At 47.3% G+C, this 16,169-nt stretch overlaps 1 protein-coding gene across 3 annotated transcripts in view; it reads right to left on the bottom strand.

Annotated features, from left to right (window-relative positions):
* The window catches only part of PDZD2 (PDZ domain containing 2), a 295,568-nt gene that overhangs the window by 104,154 nt on the left and 175,245 nt on the right, over window positions 1-16,169 (bottom strand). Inside the window, exon 1 of one of the 3 annotated variants that reach the window (XM_081131389.1) lies at window positions 5,184-5,229. The exons of the other annotated variants lie outside the window; for them this stretch is intronic. The gene's annotated coding sequence lies outside the window, so the exon portion shown is untranslated. Of the gene's footprint in view, window positions 1-5,183; window positions 5,230-16,169 lie in introns of those variants that run through there. 3 annotated transcript variants of the gene reach the window in all.

Here is a 16,169-nt window from a genome sequence, read left to right as displayed (position 1 = left end):
TCACTGGAGGGAGAAACTCACTTGAGGGAGCAAGTTCTAGCCTGTAAAAAGGATTGTGCAATGGACTCAGCTTTACAAACTCGAACTGCAGCCTTCACTCCTGCCACTTTCTTCCCTGCAGTGCTTAGAGGTAATTTTCTGTTTCCCCTCCAGGACTTTATTGCTCCCCTGCCAAAACTGTCTTGCATCTGTTACAATAAAATACCTGTGATGTTTTCCAAAGCCAGCAGCTTGCTGCCAACAGTCAACCCTCCACCCCACAGGCAGCCGTCTGGGAACTTAAGTCAAAGCATTGCAAGGTGAAGTCGAAGGGGGGGGTTCCTTGGAAGACAGACCCTCCTCTTGCTGGTAGAGCCAGCCAGCAGGAGAAAAGAAAGACACTTTTGCCAAAGGGGCAGAGACAGCAGGAGCAAAAGGTAAAATTAAAGGGTTGCCGTCCCATCAAGAGTACCGTGACGAATCCTGAGATTCATGCACTTCCATTTATGTTCTGACTTGGGTGGGAATTCTAAATTGGACCACTGTTTTTTGGAGGCGTAGGGAAGGGAGCTTGTAAAAATGTGTCAGTTTTTATTAAAAGGGCAAGGCTTGGGAAAATGTAATGTATAAACACAAGGCCACCTATCTACCTTTAAGAGAGCAATCCGTCACTGTTGTTTTGCCCCAAAGTCTGAGAAGTCTCCCTGAAATAGAGACCTTTTAACTGAACTGATTCTCAAGGGCCACTGTGGCCCTTCCACAGACTTGCCCTACTCTGCCGTTTGCCAACTTGGTTTCCATCTTCTAATTTAGGAAGAAAAATAGTGTGGAAATTAGAAAGGCCAAAAAAGATGGTCCAAGTGTGTCTTGCTTTAGGTCAACCTGATAGCCTCCAAACCTCAAAACTACAAAAAAATACAACTATGGGGTGATCCTTCTCTTTTACCAAAGGAGTCACTTTTCATCCCTCTGAGAACAGGTTTCTTCTCGGGCATGTGAAACGTGGTTCGATTGCTTCTTCAGGGGAAGGTGATAAAAAGGGAGGCAGATCTAGAGTCCCAGGTCAATTGTTGTTATGGTCCAGCTCACTGTAGAGGGGCCTTGTATCTAAGCTAAAGCCACGTGCTCAGTTCATGCCCTGTGGAGACCGTGTGTGATGTCGTGGTGTGGCTGCACACCTTGCACACCTGGATTTAACAAAGCAAGGCAACATGGGGCAGACGTGCCCACAGGGACAGCAAAGCCACTGGATGATCTCCTTGTGGGGCACTCAGCCTCCTCCTGCTAAGCCAGCAGGTGCACGTCAATGCAGGAGGAAGGCTCTCATCTTGGTCCCTGGCCACTCAGGAAGAGACAGAGCTCCAACAGGGACCTCTAGCGTGAGAGGGGTTTTGTGCAACACCCCCTGGGCCTCACTGCAGGAAATGGACAGATATCGTGTCTGGGAGTGAGAGGGCGCATTGCCTACAGAAGTTCTTAAGAGGGACAGAAATTACTGATCCCCTTTCATGGACAAGGTTGCAAGCTTTCTTGTTGTAACTCAGAATCATAATTTCTTTTTACTCGGCTGCTCCTCTCCTCTAGGTTTACACACTTTTGCACACACATGTGCACATCTAGCTCAGTCTTTTATCCCATTCACCACCAGGAAAAAGCTGAGAAAAGAGGTGAGATTCCAGCCCTATTCAGATAGCCAAAGGAAGGGGGCAGATACTCCAACTCTGAGCAGAACACTTAGCCTTCCCAACATTCTCTCCATAAGGGCTGCTCATGGCTTCTACTCCACTTCAGCTCCTGATCAGCCTTTGCCTGCCTGATTGTTCTTTCTTTATGAGCCATTTGGTCACATGCCTCAGAAGTGAACAGGTCCCTCTTGCTACCTGAGCTACCAGGTAGTTCTAGAGCTCTGAGACCTAAACGGCTGACTCATGTGGGTAAAGTAGTCAGTCATCCTCTGATCATGGCCTTCTGGGAACCCAAAGCTGACTCTTTGCCCCGGAGCCTGCCCCACTGGGTCTAGCCACACAGCAGCACCACACCCTCTTGGGCAGTCTTGACAGATCCCCTCACATGCTGAGATTCCTAACTGCCCCTCACTTGCGGAGTCCAGGCCTCAGTCGTCTTGGCTTCCAGTTGAGTTTCAGCAGTTACACAAATCAGGTTTCTGGTGGTGTCTGAAGTTCCAGTGCATACAGGAATAGCAGGTTGCTTAATCTCCAAATGCGCAGCCAACCCCCTTTCTAAAAACAGTCACAGGTGCTGCCTGGCCCACGTGGGGGGTGAGAGGACCCGCCCTCGCCAGCTCTGACAACCTGACTGGTCAAGTGCATCGCCATCACCTTGTTTTCCAGGCGCCAGCACCCATGGGGCACGGAACTGTACACACTGTCACCCTTCCTCACTTGTTTTCATCTGTCCAACTAGGCCCCACCCTCATTCTCCACTGACAGCATCTCATTTCTAAATACAGGAGGACAGATGACTGAAATGCCCTGTAGAAAAACAATTATGCAGCCATTTTGTTTTTCTTCTTAAACTACAATCTGTGTGTGTGTGAAAACTTTCCTGTGTTTCTGCAACGGACTATAAGCTCCTTACAGAAGGCAGCTCCACATCCAGGCCGGCAGCTCTGACATAAGAGCAAGGTCACCAGATTTTCCTCTTGCCTTAGTAGAAATGATATGAACAATGAAATACTGTGTCGTGTTGAGGACAGTGACATGTTCAGGGGGAAGGCTGGTGGGTCTACAGTAACTTTTCTTAGAGAGCAATAAAGAAGCACTGTTCTAAATACGAGGAAGCATGACATTCACTTAACTTTTTTTTTTTTTAATTACAGAAAACATCTTTTTTCCCCCCAAAGTGGCAACACCAAACAACTCCTATTGTAGAAGTCTGGCCAGTAGTCCGTCCTCAAGAGAAAGAAGGAAGCGGATCATTTTTGTATAAGTCAGCACAGTTTTGGTCCCCATTGGGTTCTTTCAGTAGGTGACACAGTCAACACGGGTAGGTCTCATAGTATCTTTTTTTTTTTTAATTAAAAAAAATTTTTTTTAAATCTCTTTATTGGTTTCAGAGAGAGGAAAGGAGAGGGAGAGAGAGAGACAGAAACATCAATAAGGAGAGTCACTGATTGGCTGCTTCCTGCATGCGCCCAACTGGGGATCGAGCCTGCAACCTGGGCACGTGCCCTGACCCGGAATCGAACCAAGATCTCCTGGATCCTAGGTCGATGCTCAACCATTGAGCCACACCCGGCCAGGCTCATAGTATCTTCATCAGCAGCTTCACCAAGGAGGGGAGAAGGTGAAGATCTAACCAAGGCCCAGAGTTCATCTCCCATTGTTTGGACCATGCAGAAAATCTTTAACTTCCTTGCCCCTGAATCTACCCTTTTGGGGGGGTAACAATGCCGTTTAACACAGACTGAGAAACTAAAATCAGTTTCTAAAACAATTGCCCATTCGACTATGGAGGGCTTAATGAGCCCCATCAGCCCGCCGATCCCACTGCTCGTAAGTGATGTTCACCAGGGGTCACCACCGTTTTCTCTGAGGGGTCAGAGAGTAGTATTTTAGGCTTTGCAGGCCATATCCGGCCCTATCCTGTATTCTTTGTTTCTTCAATGTTTTAAAATGTAAAATGCATTCTTAGCTCCCAAGACCTACAAAAACAGGCTGGGACATCCTAGATTTGGCCCACAGGCCACAGTTTGCTGACCTCTGACTGCTTCTAGAATGGACCCTGGAAAGGAGCCTGTCCCCCAGCTCAGCTTAACCCACTGCAGACAGCAACTGGACAGACCAAGTGTGAAGGGTGGGAGACAAAGGAAACCTGCTCAACAGGTGGACAGCAGGCAAGAAAAACAAGCACCCTTAAAGGCCCCAGGGGGTGCTGTTTCCCCTCCCCATACAACATGGAAGGCTGAGAAGTCAGAGAGAGATTAGCAATGAGGCACAGGCCTGCCTCAACTAAGCACAGGCATCTCCCAGCCCTCCAGGCCTAAAATGCAAAGCCACAGATTTGGCCACCACAGCATGAGGACAACAGCCAGCCAACGAGCGCTAAGCACCAACGAGCGCTAAGCAAAGCAGCTCTCACCTCTGCCTTCTCAGACACACCCCTGTGGCTAATAAAACATTCTCAAAAGCCCAAATCCAAGAGTGTCAGCGTTCAGGCTGGCCTATTTAATGAAATCAAGTTCTCTACCTAATTCTGATGTTCCTGGCACTGTGACCATGCACACTACCTCTGACCTACCCTGTGTTAGCTCCATTCAGCAACACTCTGACCATTTCATTGGGGGGGCAGATCCATGCCAAATTATTCAGGCGCCGATCAAAAGTCAGGCCTGGAAATGGCACAGAAACCCAGGCTCGAGATGGTCTTCATTCTGTTCTGCTTTACTTATCACAGTGCCCGCGATGGCAAGGGTGCTCCAAGACTCAGCTACAACCACAGGGACCACAGAGCAGTCTAAAGTGCCCTGGAGTGTGGCTGCAAACCATGGCCCTCCTTGTTCATTTTCCAACTTCTGAGTATGAAGATGTCACTGTGACCATTTCCGACTCTCTGCCCCTCATTCCCTCCCCACGCCCCACGACAAATTTTCAGGAACCACGCTTGCCTTTCCCAGTACTTTGCGATTCCCCAACTTAGAGGCTGAGAGAAGCAGCCTGCCTTAGTGAAGAAAACATTAGTCATTCAGGCTTCACCTTGGACCCCAGTCAATTCCGGATATTTCACAGCTGCTATACACCCACCTCCTTTCTTACAAAAGGCAGCAAAAATTAGCAAGCACCTTGTTGGCTCTGAATATGAAAATACAGCAATGGTCAAACCTCAAATCAGTTTCTGGTTGACTTGTCTTCAGAGTATTTGTTCTAAAACAATGTCAACAGTTCATTTATCATCTCCCAAATTTAAAGCCGGTTTTAGCTTAAACACTGCATGATCTGGGGTGATTTTTTTTTTTTTTTTTTTTAAAGCAACCCCCCTAGAATATAACTGTCATTTAATCATCAAACTAATAACAGAAAAACTCTTGCTTGGGCCGACAGCACAATTCAGGCTAAGTCTGTTTATGTCAATATCATCTAATCATTTCTTACACACTTTAAGAAATAATAAGCCTTCGGAAGACAAGCAAGTGGTGTGCAGAGAGAAGACACGCTTCTCTGCGCCTTGCAGGTCTCCCCTCCTACCTGCTTCATGAGCGGACCAGGTGAGCGTTCTCTGTGCTTCCCAGCCACTTGCCTAGGACAGGCTCCAAAGTTTGTGGTGGTTCATCTCCCCTCTCCATTCAGTCCTTTAAAGTCCTGGGTTATTAACTATCAACAAAAACGTAAGCCATGCCAGTGTGAGCTCCGACATCCTGCCAGCTTCCCATGCTTCTTAGCTTGGGAGCCGATTCTCTCTCTCTCCCCTCCTCCTGAGCTCCAGGGCCCCACCCACAACACTCAGATCATTTTTCATTTATGAGTACATTCAGCTAAACTGTGTTTGTATGTGAATGAGCCAACCCTTGCCCTGCGAGCGTATGAATCCATGCGGCTAAAAATGACTTTAATTTTCTGGGAGTATGGGGCAGAGGGGGTTATTCAGGTCCTGGAAGAAGGCAGTGGTGGCTTCCTCCTGCAGGTATCGGCAGACCACCTCTTCCATCAGCAAAGGACACATACCTTGGTGATGGAGTCACAAGAGTTTCATAATTCAAACACCTCTGCAGCCCACTGTGGTGGACTGAAGATTTCAGTGAGACAACAAAAATGTACGTGCATTTCACGTACATAAAAAATGTGAAGCCAGGATGAAAGTTTAAGAAACTTTCCACCAGGTGACCTAACACTTCACAATGAATTAAATATTTTATTTTGCACTTATTAAAGGGCTAGGTTTCTTACTGCATTCCAATGGGAATAAAAATGGAGACTTTAAATAATTTAAAAAAGAAGTTCATTGGTCTATAAGGGTTACTTGTCATGATGACTCCAACCAAATCTACAACATTCCCATCTTCCACCCCAGACTGCTGCTAGCAAAAACAGATGATCTGCCAGCCCTGAAAACAGTTATTCCTGCTAGAGTGTCAGCAACTATGAAGATGATTCAATTTTTACTCTCTAAGATTTTATCAGGAAATAGAATTTTTAAAAAAGGCTCTGCAAAACCAACACACATATACAGTATATCATGACTCCCACCACGTATAAAATTCATCTTATTTTGCAGCTGGAGCAAAAGGGATCTTTCATGATCCATCAACCAGAAACACAGTCCCCCAAACCCCAAAGCTTTCACAGTAGATATGAAAACTTACACAAACTATTTAAATGAGAAAAACATCTTGTTATTAAAATACTGACAGTCCTCGAGCAGCTACAGTCATCAGGAACAAGAGGAGCTGTTGTTTTAAGGTCATGCTTCCAAAAACCTGGAAGGACTTAGGTTTTAGGGTTAATGTTGGTCTTTTTTTTTTTTTAATTTTTTTTTTTTTTTTTTAATATATCTTTATTGACTTCAGAGAGAGGAAAGGAGAGGGAGAGAGAGAGACAGAAACATCAATGATGAGAGAGTCAATGATCGAGCCCACAACCTGGGCATGTGCCCTGACCGGGAATCGAACCTCGATCGCCTGGATCCTAGGTCGATGCTCAACCGCTGAGCCACGCCCGGCCGGGCAATGTTGGTCTTTTAAAATCTATTCATTCCTTTTAGAGTTTTATCCCACACGGATTTTCCACCTATGAACCCCATGTTGTCATAAGCTGGTCCCAATCACCATGGGAAGTTCTTCAATCTTCAAGATTATTTTTAAATTTTTCATATATAAAAAAACATGACTTAGTAGCATCCAGATTTAAAGAGAGTCTTATTTTTAAATTAGATGGTTTAAATGTCTCTTAAAAAGAAAATGCTATATATTTCCACACATGCTCCAATGAGTGCTAGTCATCCTAACCTAACAACCAAATCCCTGGGGGAGGGTGGAGAACAGGCAAGTGTTTTCTTTACAGTTTCCCACTGGCCAGTTTAACAAATGAGAAAAAGGAAAGCAAGACACAAAGTTCCTCGTAGATACACGATGTTTCACTGGTGGGCAGAGAAAGAACTGATGGCAGGATTAGTGTCTGGTCTCTGAACCTAATCCAGAAACCACAGGCCAGTCCGAACCTTCACCTGCTGTCCAGGGGTCTGATACCTGATCATGTGGGTGACCTCCTGGGACTTACTTTCCTAGTTTCGGAGCGTGGACTTGTTCTGAATGTAAGCTAAGGAGCAGGAAGCCTGTTCTTTAAAAATTTTTAAAGAAGTGGAGGGAAAAAGAGGGTTAAAACTTTCCTGGCCCATGACCAAACTAGTCTTAATCAGAAGTAAAATTTGCTTATATTCTCTCCAGTGTCAGTTTGTGACATCTGCCAAAAATCTGTGGTGGTGAAACCTGTAATTCCACCTCTCTTGGTCCCATTCTCTCAACAAAGGGTGGATAATATATATCACATCATTTCACTTTAAGGGAAATTCCTGGTCCATTTACTCACAAAACTAGCCATGCAGCATGTACCAGAAGGCAGCAAGTACGAAGCCATTAGAAACATCTAACCATCCAAGGTTTCGGGGCAGAGGAGTTTTTGGTCAAATCATCCATGGTAGGAGTCTGGAGCTCTGCTTTCATTTCACCCACCTTGGTTCCTGGCTTTAGGAGACCACTCTGTCCACCCCTCTGTGATCTGGGAGGGACCCTACAGATTGCTTAGTTCAACCTTCTCATTGTGGGGATGTGAAAACACAGTCCCAGAGAGAAATGAGAAAACTTGCCAAGGTTGGCGCATGAGTGGAAACACTGAGATTAGAACTGAGATTAGATCTTCCTGATTCCAATGCCCGGATGGCACTAGGTGGACAAGATGTAGATCTTCGAAGTCCTAGAAACACAGGCAGGGGCTCAGTAACTGCTCGCTCTCCAGCTGGTCACGAAGCGTGGCCTAGGGACACACCTAAGACTCTCCCATGAGCAAAAGCACAGGGGTAGCAAACAAAGTCAGCACCAGAAGGCTAGGGAGCTAGGGAGCGATTCCAGCAATCCCCAACAGAGAGAGGGGTCAGCAAGACCGCAGAAGCCAACAGTCACTTCTGGGTACATACCCAAAGAACTGAAAGCAGAGACACGAACGGCTCCTTGTACAACCAGGTAATAGCAGCATTACCCAAAAGGCAGGAGCAACCCAATCTGTCCATGGACTGATGGGTGGATAAACAAAATGTGGCCTACATATACAATGGAATATTATTCAGCCTTAAAAAGTTAGAAAATTCTACACATTGTACAACAGAGATGAATCTTGAAGATATTGTGTTAAGTGAAATAAACTGGCCACAAAGAGACAATACTGCATGATTCCATTTATGTGAAGTACCTCGAATTGTCAGATTCACAGAGAGAGAAAGCAGAATGGTGGTTGCCAGGGGCTGGGGAGAAGGGAGAATGGGTAGTTCTTGTTTAATGGGTACACAGAGTTTCAGTTTTGCAAGATGAGAAATGTTCTGAAGATGGATGGGGGTGATGGTTAGCAGATTTAATGCCACAGAGCTGTACACTTAAAAATGGCTAAAATGGTAAATGTTATACTATATATGTACATATATATGTTAAAAAGCCATTGGAGACTGGATTTTCTTTCAGTTTCCCTTTAGCCGGTTCTACCGCTCTCATGCTTCGTATCATTAAAGCTACGAAGGAAGATGACCACTTGCCATAGATAAAATTCATAAATGACTGGAGAACAACAGGACGTACTAAAGTTCCCTTCTCTCTTTTCCCCGGGTCCTGGTCAAAAATAACTCCCAGAAAGTTATGAAAGCAAACAAAGTGTCCAGCTCGTGTCCACGTGCTGTGATGGGAGGTGATATGGGCCATGCCCACGGGAACACCCTGCAGCTTGTGCAAGCTGGGAGAGCCTGGCTGGCACGCTCAGAGAGGTGGCTCCCTTCCAAGCTCTGCATCCATCACAAACACCCAGAGAGAGCGCAGTGTGGCTGCAGCCTGCCTTTTCCTCTGTGAAGCTCTCTTAGAGCTAAGCCCCCTCATCTCTCTTCAATCGGGCAGCCTGGGGACTGATGTCATCATGCTTCTTGGCCTTTATATGTGCACAGAACTGTTTCCTAGCTGTCGAATCTGCACAGACCATATGCCTCTAGCTCTCCCCAGATCATCTCAGTCTCCATCCTTGACTTCCCTCCTTCCTCCTGGCACGCCAGGTGAGACCTGGAGGGGCCCCAGCATCTCTCTCCTCCCCCTTGGTTTTCTCCTCTAAATCCACAGCAACCACCACCAAGAAAGAGCTGCCAACTCCTCCACTTCCTTCTCTCTTTGGAGCTTCAGCCCCAGACCTCCGCCTGCCTCCTGCCCTGCTCCAGCTGGTTGTCCCACAGGCATCCGAGACTCAGCATGCCCTAAAATAAAACCCATTAGGCCCTCCCTCAAACCAGTGCCGCCTGCTAAATTTTCTCTTTTAATTAATGTCAATCTCTAGTCCCTCAAGCACAAATGAGTCACCCTTGACTCCTCTCTTACCTTCACATTTGGTGTTTAGGTCCTGTCAACTCTACTTCTTAAATCTTTACCTGTCCCCTCTCCTGTGTTCTGCCAAATTTAAGGACCTTGATCCCAAACTAGTCTCTCTTCCTCAGTTGTTCACCACTCCGATCTGTTCTGCACACGGAGATATTCAACAGCAAAGATATAACAACTGCTTGAAATGCTCTAATAATTTCTCATTGCCCAAAGGATACAGCTGTCTGGTACCTAAGACCTCCTGATCGAGCCCTAATGCCCGCATCATGAAATTCACTGGTTACTGCTCTTTTTCATGTAGCATCTATGGTTCCGCATACACCAGTGTTTGTCAACCGGGGAAGATTTACCCACTGCGGGGAGAAAGGGGGGTTGTTCCTGGCATCTAGTGGGTACAGGCCAGATGCTGCTAATATCCAGCAATGCACAAGACAGTCCCCTGCAACAAAGAACAAGCCATATAGGTTCTTAGAGCACTTGATTACATACACTACACTTATTATTACCATGATGGCTTCCCAAGCCAGGGACTGCGAACATAACTGTTGCCAGAATGCAAAAAATTAAATGTATGTGAGAAGCAGGTTAGGCGAATGCAACAGGGGGTACTGAGGACTGGAACAGGCATGCCCTTCCTAAAGCATTCAGAGCCAAACTTCCAAAAGCCCTGAGCTGAACCAGGCAGCCAGGGGATGGGTTTGCAGCTTCCATGAGGCTCCTGCACAGGGGTGGATGTGCTAGATCAATATTTATGGGAAAGTTTCCTCTTGTATTTCCCGTCAGAGCCCTGCATACTCCCAAGTTCTAGTAACTAAATAGAAAGATAGAGCAAAACTCTCCTGTCTCAGATCCTCAATACAGTTTCACTGTCCTTTGGAATTTTCATCCCCCAAAGGTCTTTCGTTGTAATCTGTCTAATGACCCTACTCTAGCTTTTCTAAAAATGACCTCTGCAAAATACCAGTATGAGGAGATGCCCATGGAAGGAGAACTCCAGGGTCAAGTACATTCGCCAAGTGCTGCATGCTAGCCCTTCCTGTGACGTGTGTCCACATCTTATTTTACCAAGCAGTTCCCATCCTGACTCTTTATAATGTAGCTTATTAATGGGAAACAAGTGCTTTGGGGGAGACTTTTTGAAACACTCGTTGGCCATCTGACTTGTCCTCCTTCACTATTAGGGCTCCGTTGGTTTAAATTTCCATTCGTGTGCAGGAAAGTGACTCAGGCCCCATCCCTCAGGTTGGAACCCGTCTGTCTCTCTTTCTCTCCTGCTCACCCACATAGCCTGTCTCCATATCTAAATGAAGGTGGGCACCTTGAACTTGGCCACTTTTCTCCAGGGGAGTCCCATCTTGGGTACTGATGGAGGGAGGAGGTGACAGCCCAGGTCAGGAAGTATCTATCACTGAATAGGAAGTGCACAAAAGTGCACCCCAGGGCCTAGGGCTTGGGGCCTGGGCCCCGGTCAAGAACACATGTCTCTTAGGGCCATTGCCACCTCGGGCCAGCTTTTCAGCATTAAGGCCCATTAATGAGGATTAGGTTAGTCCATTCCAAAGATAAGCATATTGCTTCTGGTCAAAGATGGAAAAAAAGATTAATCGCTCTGGGTTCAAGGAAAATCCAAGTTCAAAGAAACAGAAAGTCTTTATGAGTTACTCTACCAAGTGCACCTCTCAAAGTTCCTCATTGGAAGCTGAACCAAACACGCCCTTACTTCAAGGCACTGGCACCCTTGACCCCTAGCAGGGACAGACCTACCAGCCAGTTGTCTTAGTCATGAGATAAGTGCTCAGCCCCCATTTTTTTTAGCCTGACTTGTCAGTCCAATCAATCCTTTGCATTAGAAGTAGTTTCTTTCTTCATATTTGATTTTGGAAACTAAATCCAACCCCATTACAACCTGAACTCACTCCTGGGAATTCTGCCACATACCTGAGCACCCCCACTGACTAGGCCCTGAGTGTCGGTGGTAACTCACACTCATCTGGGCAGAGGGAACAAGTGGTTTCCTTAGCCAGTGACACTGGCCACCTGCAGCTCAAGGCCTCTCTCTAATGCCTCTCAGAGTCCTGGGCTCTCTAGAAATCAATTTTTGTGAGCATCCCTGCAGATAGTTCCCCAAAGCTTCAGTATATGCTCTTGCTGGTGTCAGGAGACTGGCTACCTCTTAAGACCAGAAACAGACAAGTAATTAGCGTCTCCTCTAAGCACACGTGTTGTGCAAACTCATGGGGCAGATGAAACCCAGTCTACTTGAGAAGATTCCCACCTCTGTAGGGCAATGTGCTAAATGGGAAGAAATGGAAAAAAAGCAGTCAGGGCTCCAGGATTTCCACAGGGAGGCATCACCATGGGCTAGTAATCAGAAGTGACTTTCCAGAAGAAGTGGGTCTTAAGTAGAGCTGTAAAGGCTGCTTCTGGGTTTTGACATGTCCCACAATTCCACACTTCCCCTCCCCTGTGGGTAGAGAAAAGTGGGCAACTCCTCACAGTTTCTGCACCTGGAGACAACTGCATCTCGGCCAGTGCACCTGACTCGGCACCGCCACAGTAAGCAGAACATGCCAAACGGCAGGCTTGTCAACAGGTATTCGGAAAGGACGTGAACTGGACAAGTGTGACACAGGCCACAATCACAGTTCCACGAAGACATCACACAGGGCAACAAAAACAGTGAGCCGGGGTTGGGATCTCAACCTTTTATATTTTATTTTTGCTCCACTGACATGATCAAATAATGAAAGTGTTGCCATTCACTTGGCCTTCAGAACCTTAAGACGATGCGGAGGCTTAACTGACCCCACCATGACTCCCATGGGTGACGTGCATCCCAAATGCGCGGAGACTGCAGAGACTGCATTAGACGGTGCAGAAGCAGGAGGCAGAGCTCTGGGTGTGGCTCCCAAGCAGCAGGAGAATAAGCTGAAATTTTGACTCTTGCCAAGGTTCTGAGTGATCAAGGGGAGCCGATCAGGCTACGCTGCTTTGGTCACCTGAACAGAGTGCGCATGCAGCGCACACTCCACACCGTGGGACTGGGCTGCAGGTGAAACTTGCATGAACTGGAAATACAGTTTTTTCAAAGCGGTTTCTGTGACTCACCACCTGCTTCCCTCCCCTTCTCCTTCTGCTCACTTGGAAGTTTAAGAGTGGCAATGGGATTCCCTGCGGCGCTCGGTCCTAAAGATTTTCTGCACCAGTCTGTAATTTCCAGATCTCAAAATAGTTCCTCTTAAAATTAAAAAAGAAAATAGTCTCCCAAGCTTACCAAGTCTACAATATGATTAAAAATTATTAGCCTTTCTTACTCAAGTGAGGAAGGGTGGAGTGAGCCCCTGGGGGAAGAAATCTATCAAAAACCACAATATGCTCAATGACAAGTGGGCTTGCTGTACTTTTAAGGTATTTCTCATCTCTACCAGGAAGAGTCTTCTCTCAAAATCACGTATAGTTCTGTGGAGTAGGAACTCGCCTTACAAAACCTTGGCTTTCAGTAGCATCGGTGAGGAAGCTGGGTTGTGTATAGACATTTCTTTCTATAAGCCTCTGAACAATCGGTTATTTGTTTCCCCCTTTTTTCCCACAAGAAGAATTTCTCTAAATAATTGGAGGAGATTTCCCATGGGAATCCGGCAATGGTGACTTCCAGGTCTTAAACTTATCTAAAACAGTTTAAAACAAAAGACACAAGAATGTGCCTGGCTGGCCTGTAACAATGCAAATTCTGGCCGTAAGAACAGCAGCCAAAGCACAAAACTGCTAGTCCCCCAGGAGGGTGGGCACGAGAGTAAAGTCTCCTTGGTTTTTACTCAACCAACTAAGAATGTGGGGTCCTCCCAGCATTGACCAATTAATGTTTAATTTTTAAGACCTATGAAAAAAGCTCGTGCAGGGCTTTCATCATCTAAGTAGCAAAAATAATATCAGAAAGAAGGGAGGTTGGGGGACTGGGTGGAAAAGGCGAAGGGACTGGGAAGTACAGACTGGCAGTTACAAAATAGTCATGGGATGTAAAGGACAGCATAGCGAATAGAGTCAATAATATTGAATAATTATGTACAGTGCCAGGTGGGTCCTGGAAATATCAGGGGCAACACTTTGTAAAGTATATGATTATCTAACTACTATGCTGTACACCTGAAACTAATACAAAATAATATCAAATGTAACCTGTAATTGAAAAAAATTGAAAAATTTTTTAAAAAGGTAAAAAAAAAAAAAAAGCTTTAAAACTTACTTTTGCCACAACCACTGTGTGTCGTTCATGCACAGAGTAACCACTGAGGTCCAGAGGCTTCCCAGAGCCCTCAGGTGGACGGCAGGGAGGGCGGGATCTTAGTTTAAGTAACTTCCCTAAACCACAGCAGGGGTAGAGTTGATATTCAGGTCTGGCTGCTCCCAAATCCTATGTTCTTTCCTCTGGCACGAGCCCCTTCACGTGCTCCATTTGTCACAGGGAGTCTAAGTGAGTCCTCTGTGAAACCTCTCGGGGGCTGGGGCAGCCTATTTTGTGAAAAGAGAGTGAGCTGGGGTTAGACAACCGTCGATTAAACTCACTGCCCCTGCCTACGAGCCAGGCAAATCACAAATATCTACACCGCCAAGGCGGCCTCGTCTGGAAAAGAACAGCGCATGTATAGGGTTTCGCTAAAATAGAGAGATGAGGGATAGAGAGATGACAATATTTTCGATTGTCCCGGCGCTGGCCACATGCTGGGAATTCAATAGACTGTGCTTGTAGACTCTTGTAAAAAACCTACTCGCTCCTCTAGTTCTTCACACTGAAGTTTCCTCGCTGCCCTTTTGCAGTATTTAGACCACTAACCAAATCGTACCCGGCTTGTCCAGGCTCCCAAAGTCGTGGCGTAACTGAAAGTGACAAAGCGGAGAGTGGGAAAGGGGAGCAGCGTGCTCAGCGGCGCAGCGAAGGGCGGCGTTAAACCCCCGTCACATCGCGTGCTCCCCGAAGGGGCTGCCAGCTCCCATCGGGCCGGCGACTTGACGGAGCAGGATGGGAACCACAGGCCGCCCGGGTTCTCCCCGAGAAGTCACGAACAGCCACGGGAGTCCCACTGACACGCTTCTCGGCATCCTCCCGGGTAACTGCTGCGTCCCCACCGAGATCAGGGCTTCCCTGGGAGGGAGCTTCGCCTATTCTGTTTCCCAAATGAATCCCTCTCAAACTAGGATGAGCCAGGTCTCATTTTCTCTTTTCACTGATGAGGAAACGGAAGGAAAAAGAAGAGTAAAGACGAAGGCTGCTCTAAATCCGAGGACAAGCCCGAACTAGCAGATCAGAGCTATGCTAGTAAAACGAACGGTCATCTCCGACACCTGGAGGCTCCGGAGAACCTTGCTGGAACACACCTCGGGGACGCTTCTGAAACGCCCGGCGTGATGCCCAGGCGGGACTTCCAGACACTTCTTTCTCTGACTTAACTTCTCCATCCCAGGAGCTCTGTGCGTTCACCCAGCGGGTTCCGTGTCCCACACAGCGGCTCACATTTGCAAGCGCCATTAACCTCGTACCCAGCCCAGCCCCTCTCCTTTCCCCAAGGCTCTCCCTTCAGCTCCATGGGCACCTCTGCTCTGAGCTCTGGGCAAGTCCTTCCAGAATTTCTCTTTGCTTCCCATACATCCTCCAGTGGAAAGGAAACCTATTTTGATTTCCTTCCTAGCTCTCCTTGGCCACAGGTTAACAATATTCTCTACCTGTTAGGTGTTAAGTGCCGTAAACATCCCAAACCTGTGACTCCCAGAGTTTCTCTGGATCAAATGTAAACTCCTGACCATGGCCCCGGAGCCCTTCACCTGGCTGACCCTCACCGTCCTCGCCACCCCACCGGTCTCCTCCAACCTCCACGGCAGGCTGCAGTGCCCCACCTTTGCACAAGTGGTAGTGCCTGTCTGTCTGCATCACCCGCTTCCTCCCACGCCAGCCACATCTTTCCCACGTTTGCCAGCAGAGCTCCCGAGTTCACAAACAGTGACACACAGACTGTATCTCCCATCATGACCAGCAGCACAAGGACCTCAGTAAATACTGATACCGATAGGAGGTACACACCTCTGTCCTATTTCACGCAAGTAAACTGCCCCGTCCATCCTGGGCCTCCCTCCCTTCCTCAGCATCTGGATGTAAGTTCCCTCTCTCTAGCCAAATGAAATGGTCTCACCAAGGAACAGCTGGGCACAAGGCTTCTGAGGAGGAGAAATCAGTGAACACCCAGGGATCCTTGAAGAAAACAAATGAACATGTGCAGGCCACAGCCCTGCAAAAGTGACGCTCAAATCAGGGCAAGCCCAGGCTAAAAATAGGAGCACCTGAATTAGGACATCAGAAGATATCAGGAGGCACAGGAATGCCACGCCCTGCTCACATGGTTTGCTTGCTGGGCTGGGACAGCCGGTGCCCCCGGTTTGAGGCAACACAGGTGGACTTGTTCACCTCTTGCTTAAAGGCAACTGGGCACCCAGTGGGAGTAAAATCAGGCCTCTATGCCTGACTGAGAGCACACAAAGGCACTCTCCCATCCCACACAACTGCAACGAGGGTGGAGAAGCCAACCCTTGGATACAGCCAACTGTCTGCATGACGGGAGAGCCATGC

The sequence above is a fragment of the Miniopterus schreibersii genome, assembly GCF_964146895.1.
Source record: "Miniopterus schreibersii genome assembly, chromosome: 3".
Taxonomy (NCBI): Eukaryota; Metazoa; Chordata; class Mammalia; order Chiroptera; family Miniopteridae; genus Miniopterus; species Miniopterus schreibersii.
Note: the sequence above shows the minus strand (reverse complement) of the source record. Positions and strands in the feature narration are given on the sequence as shown.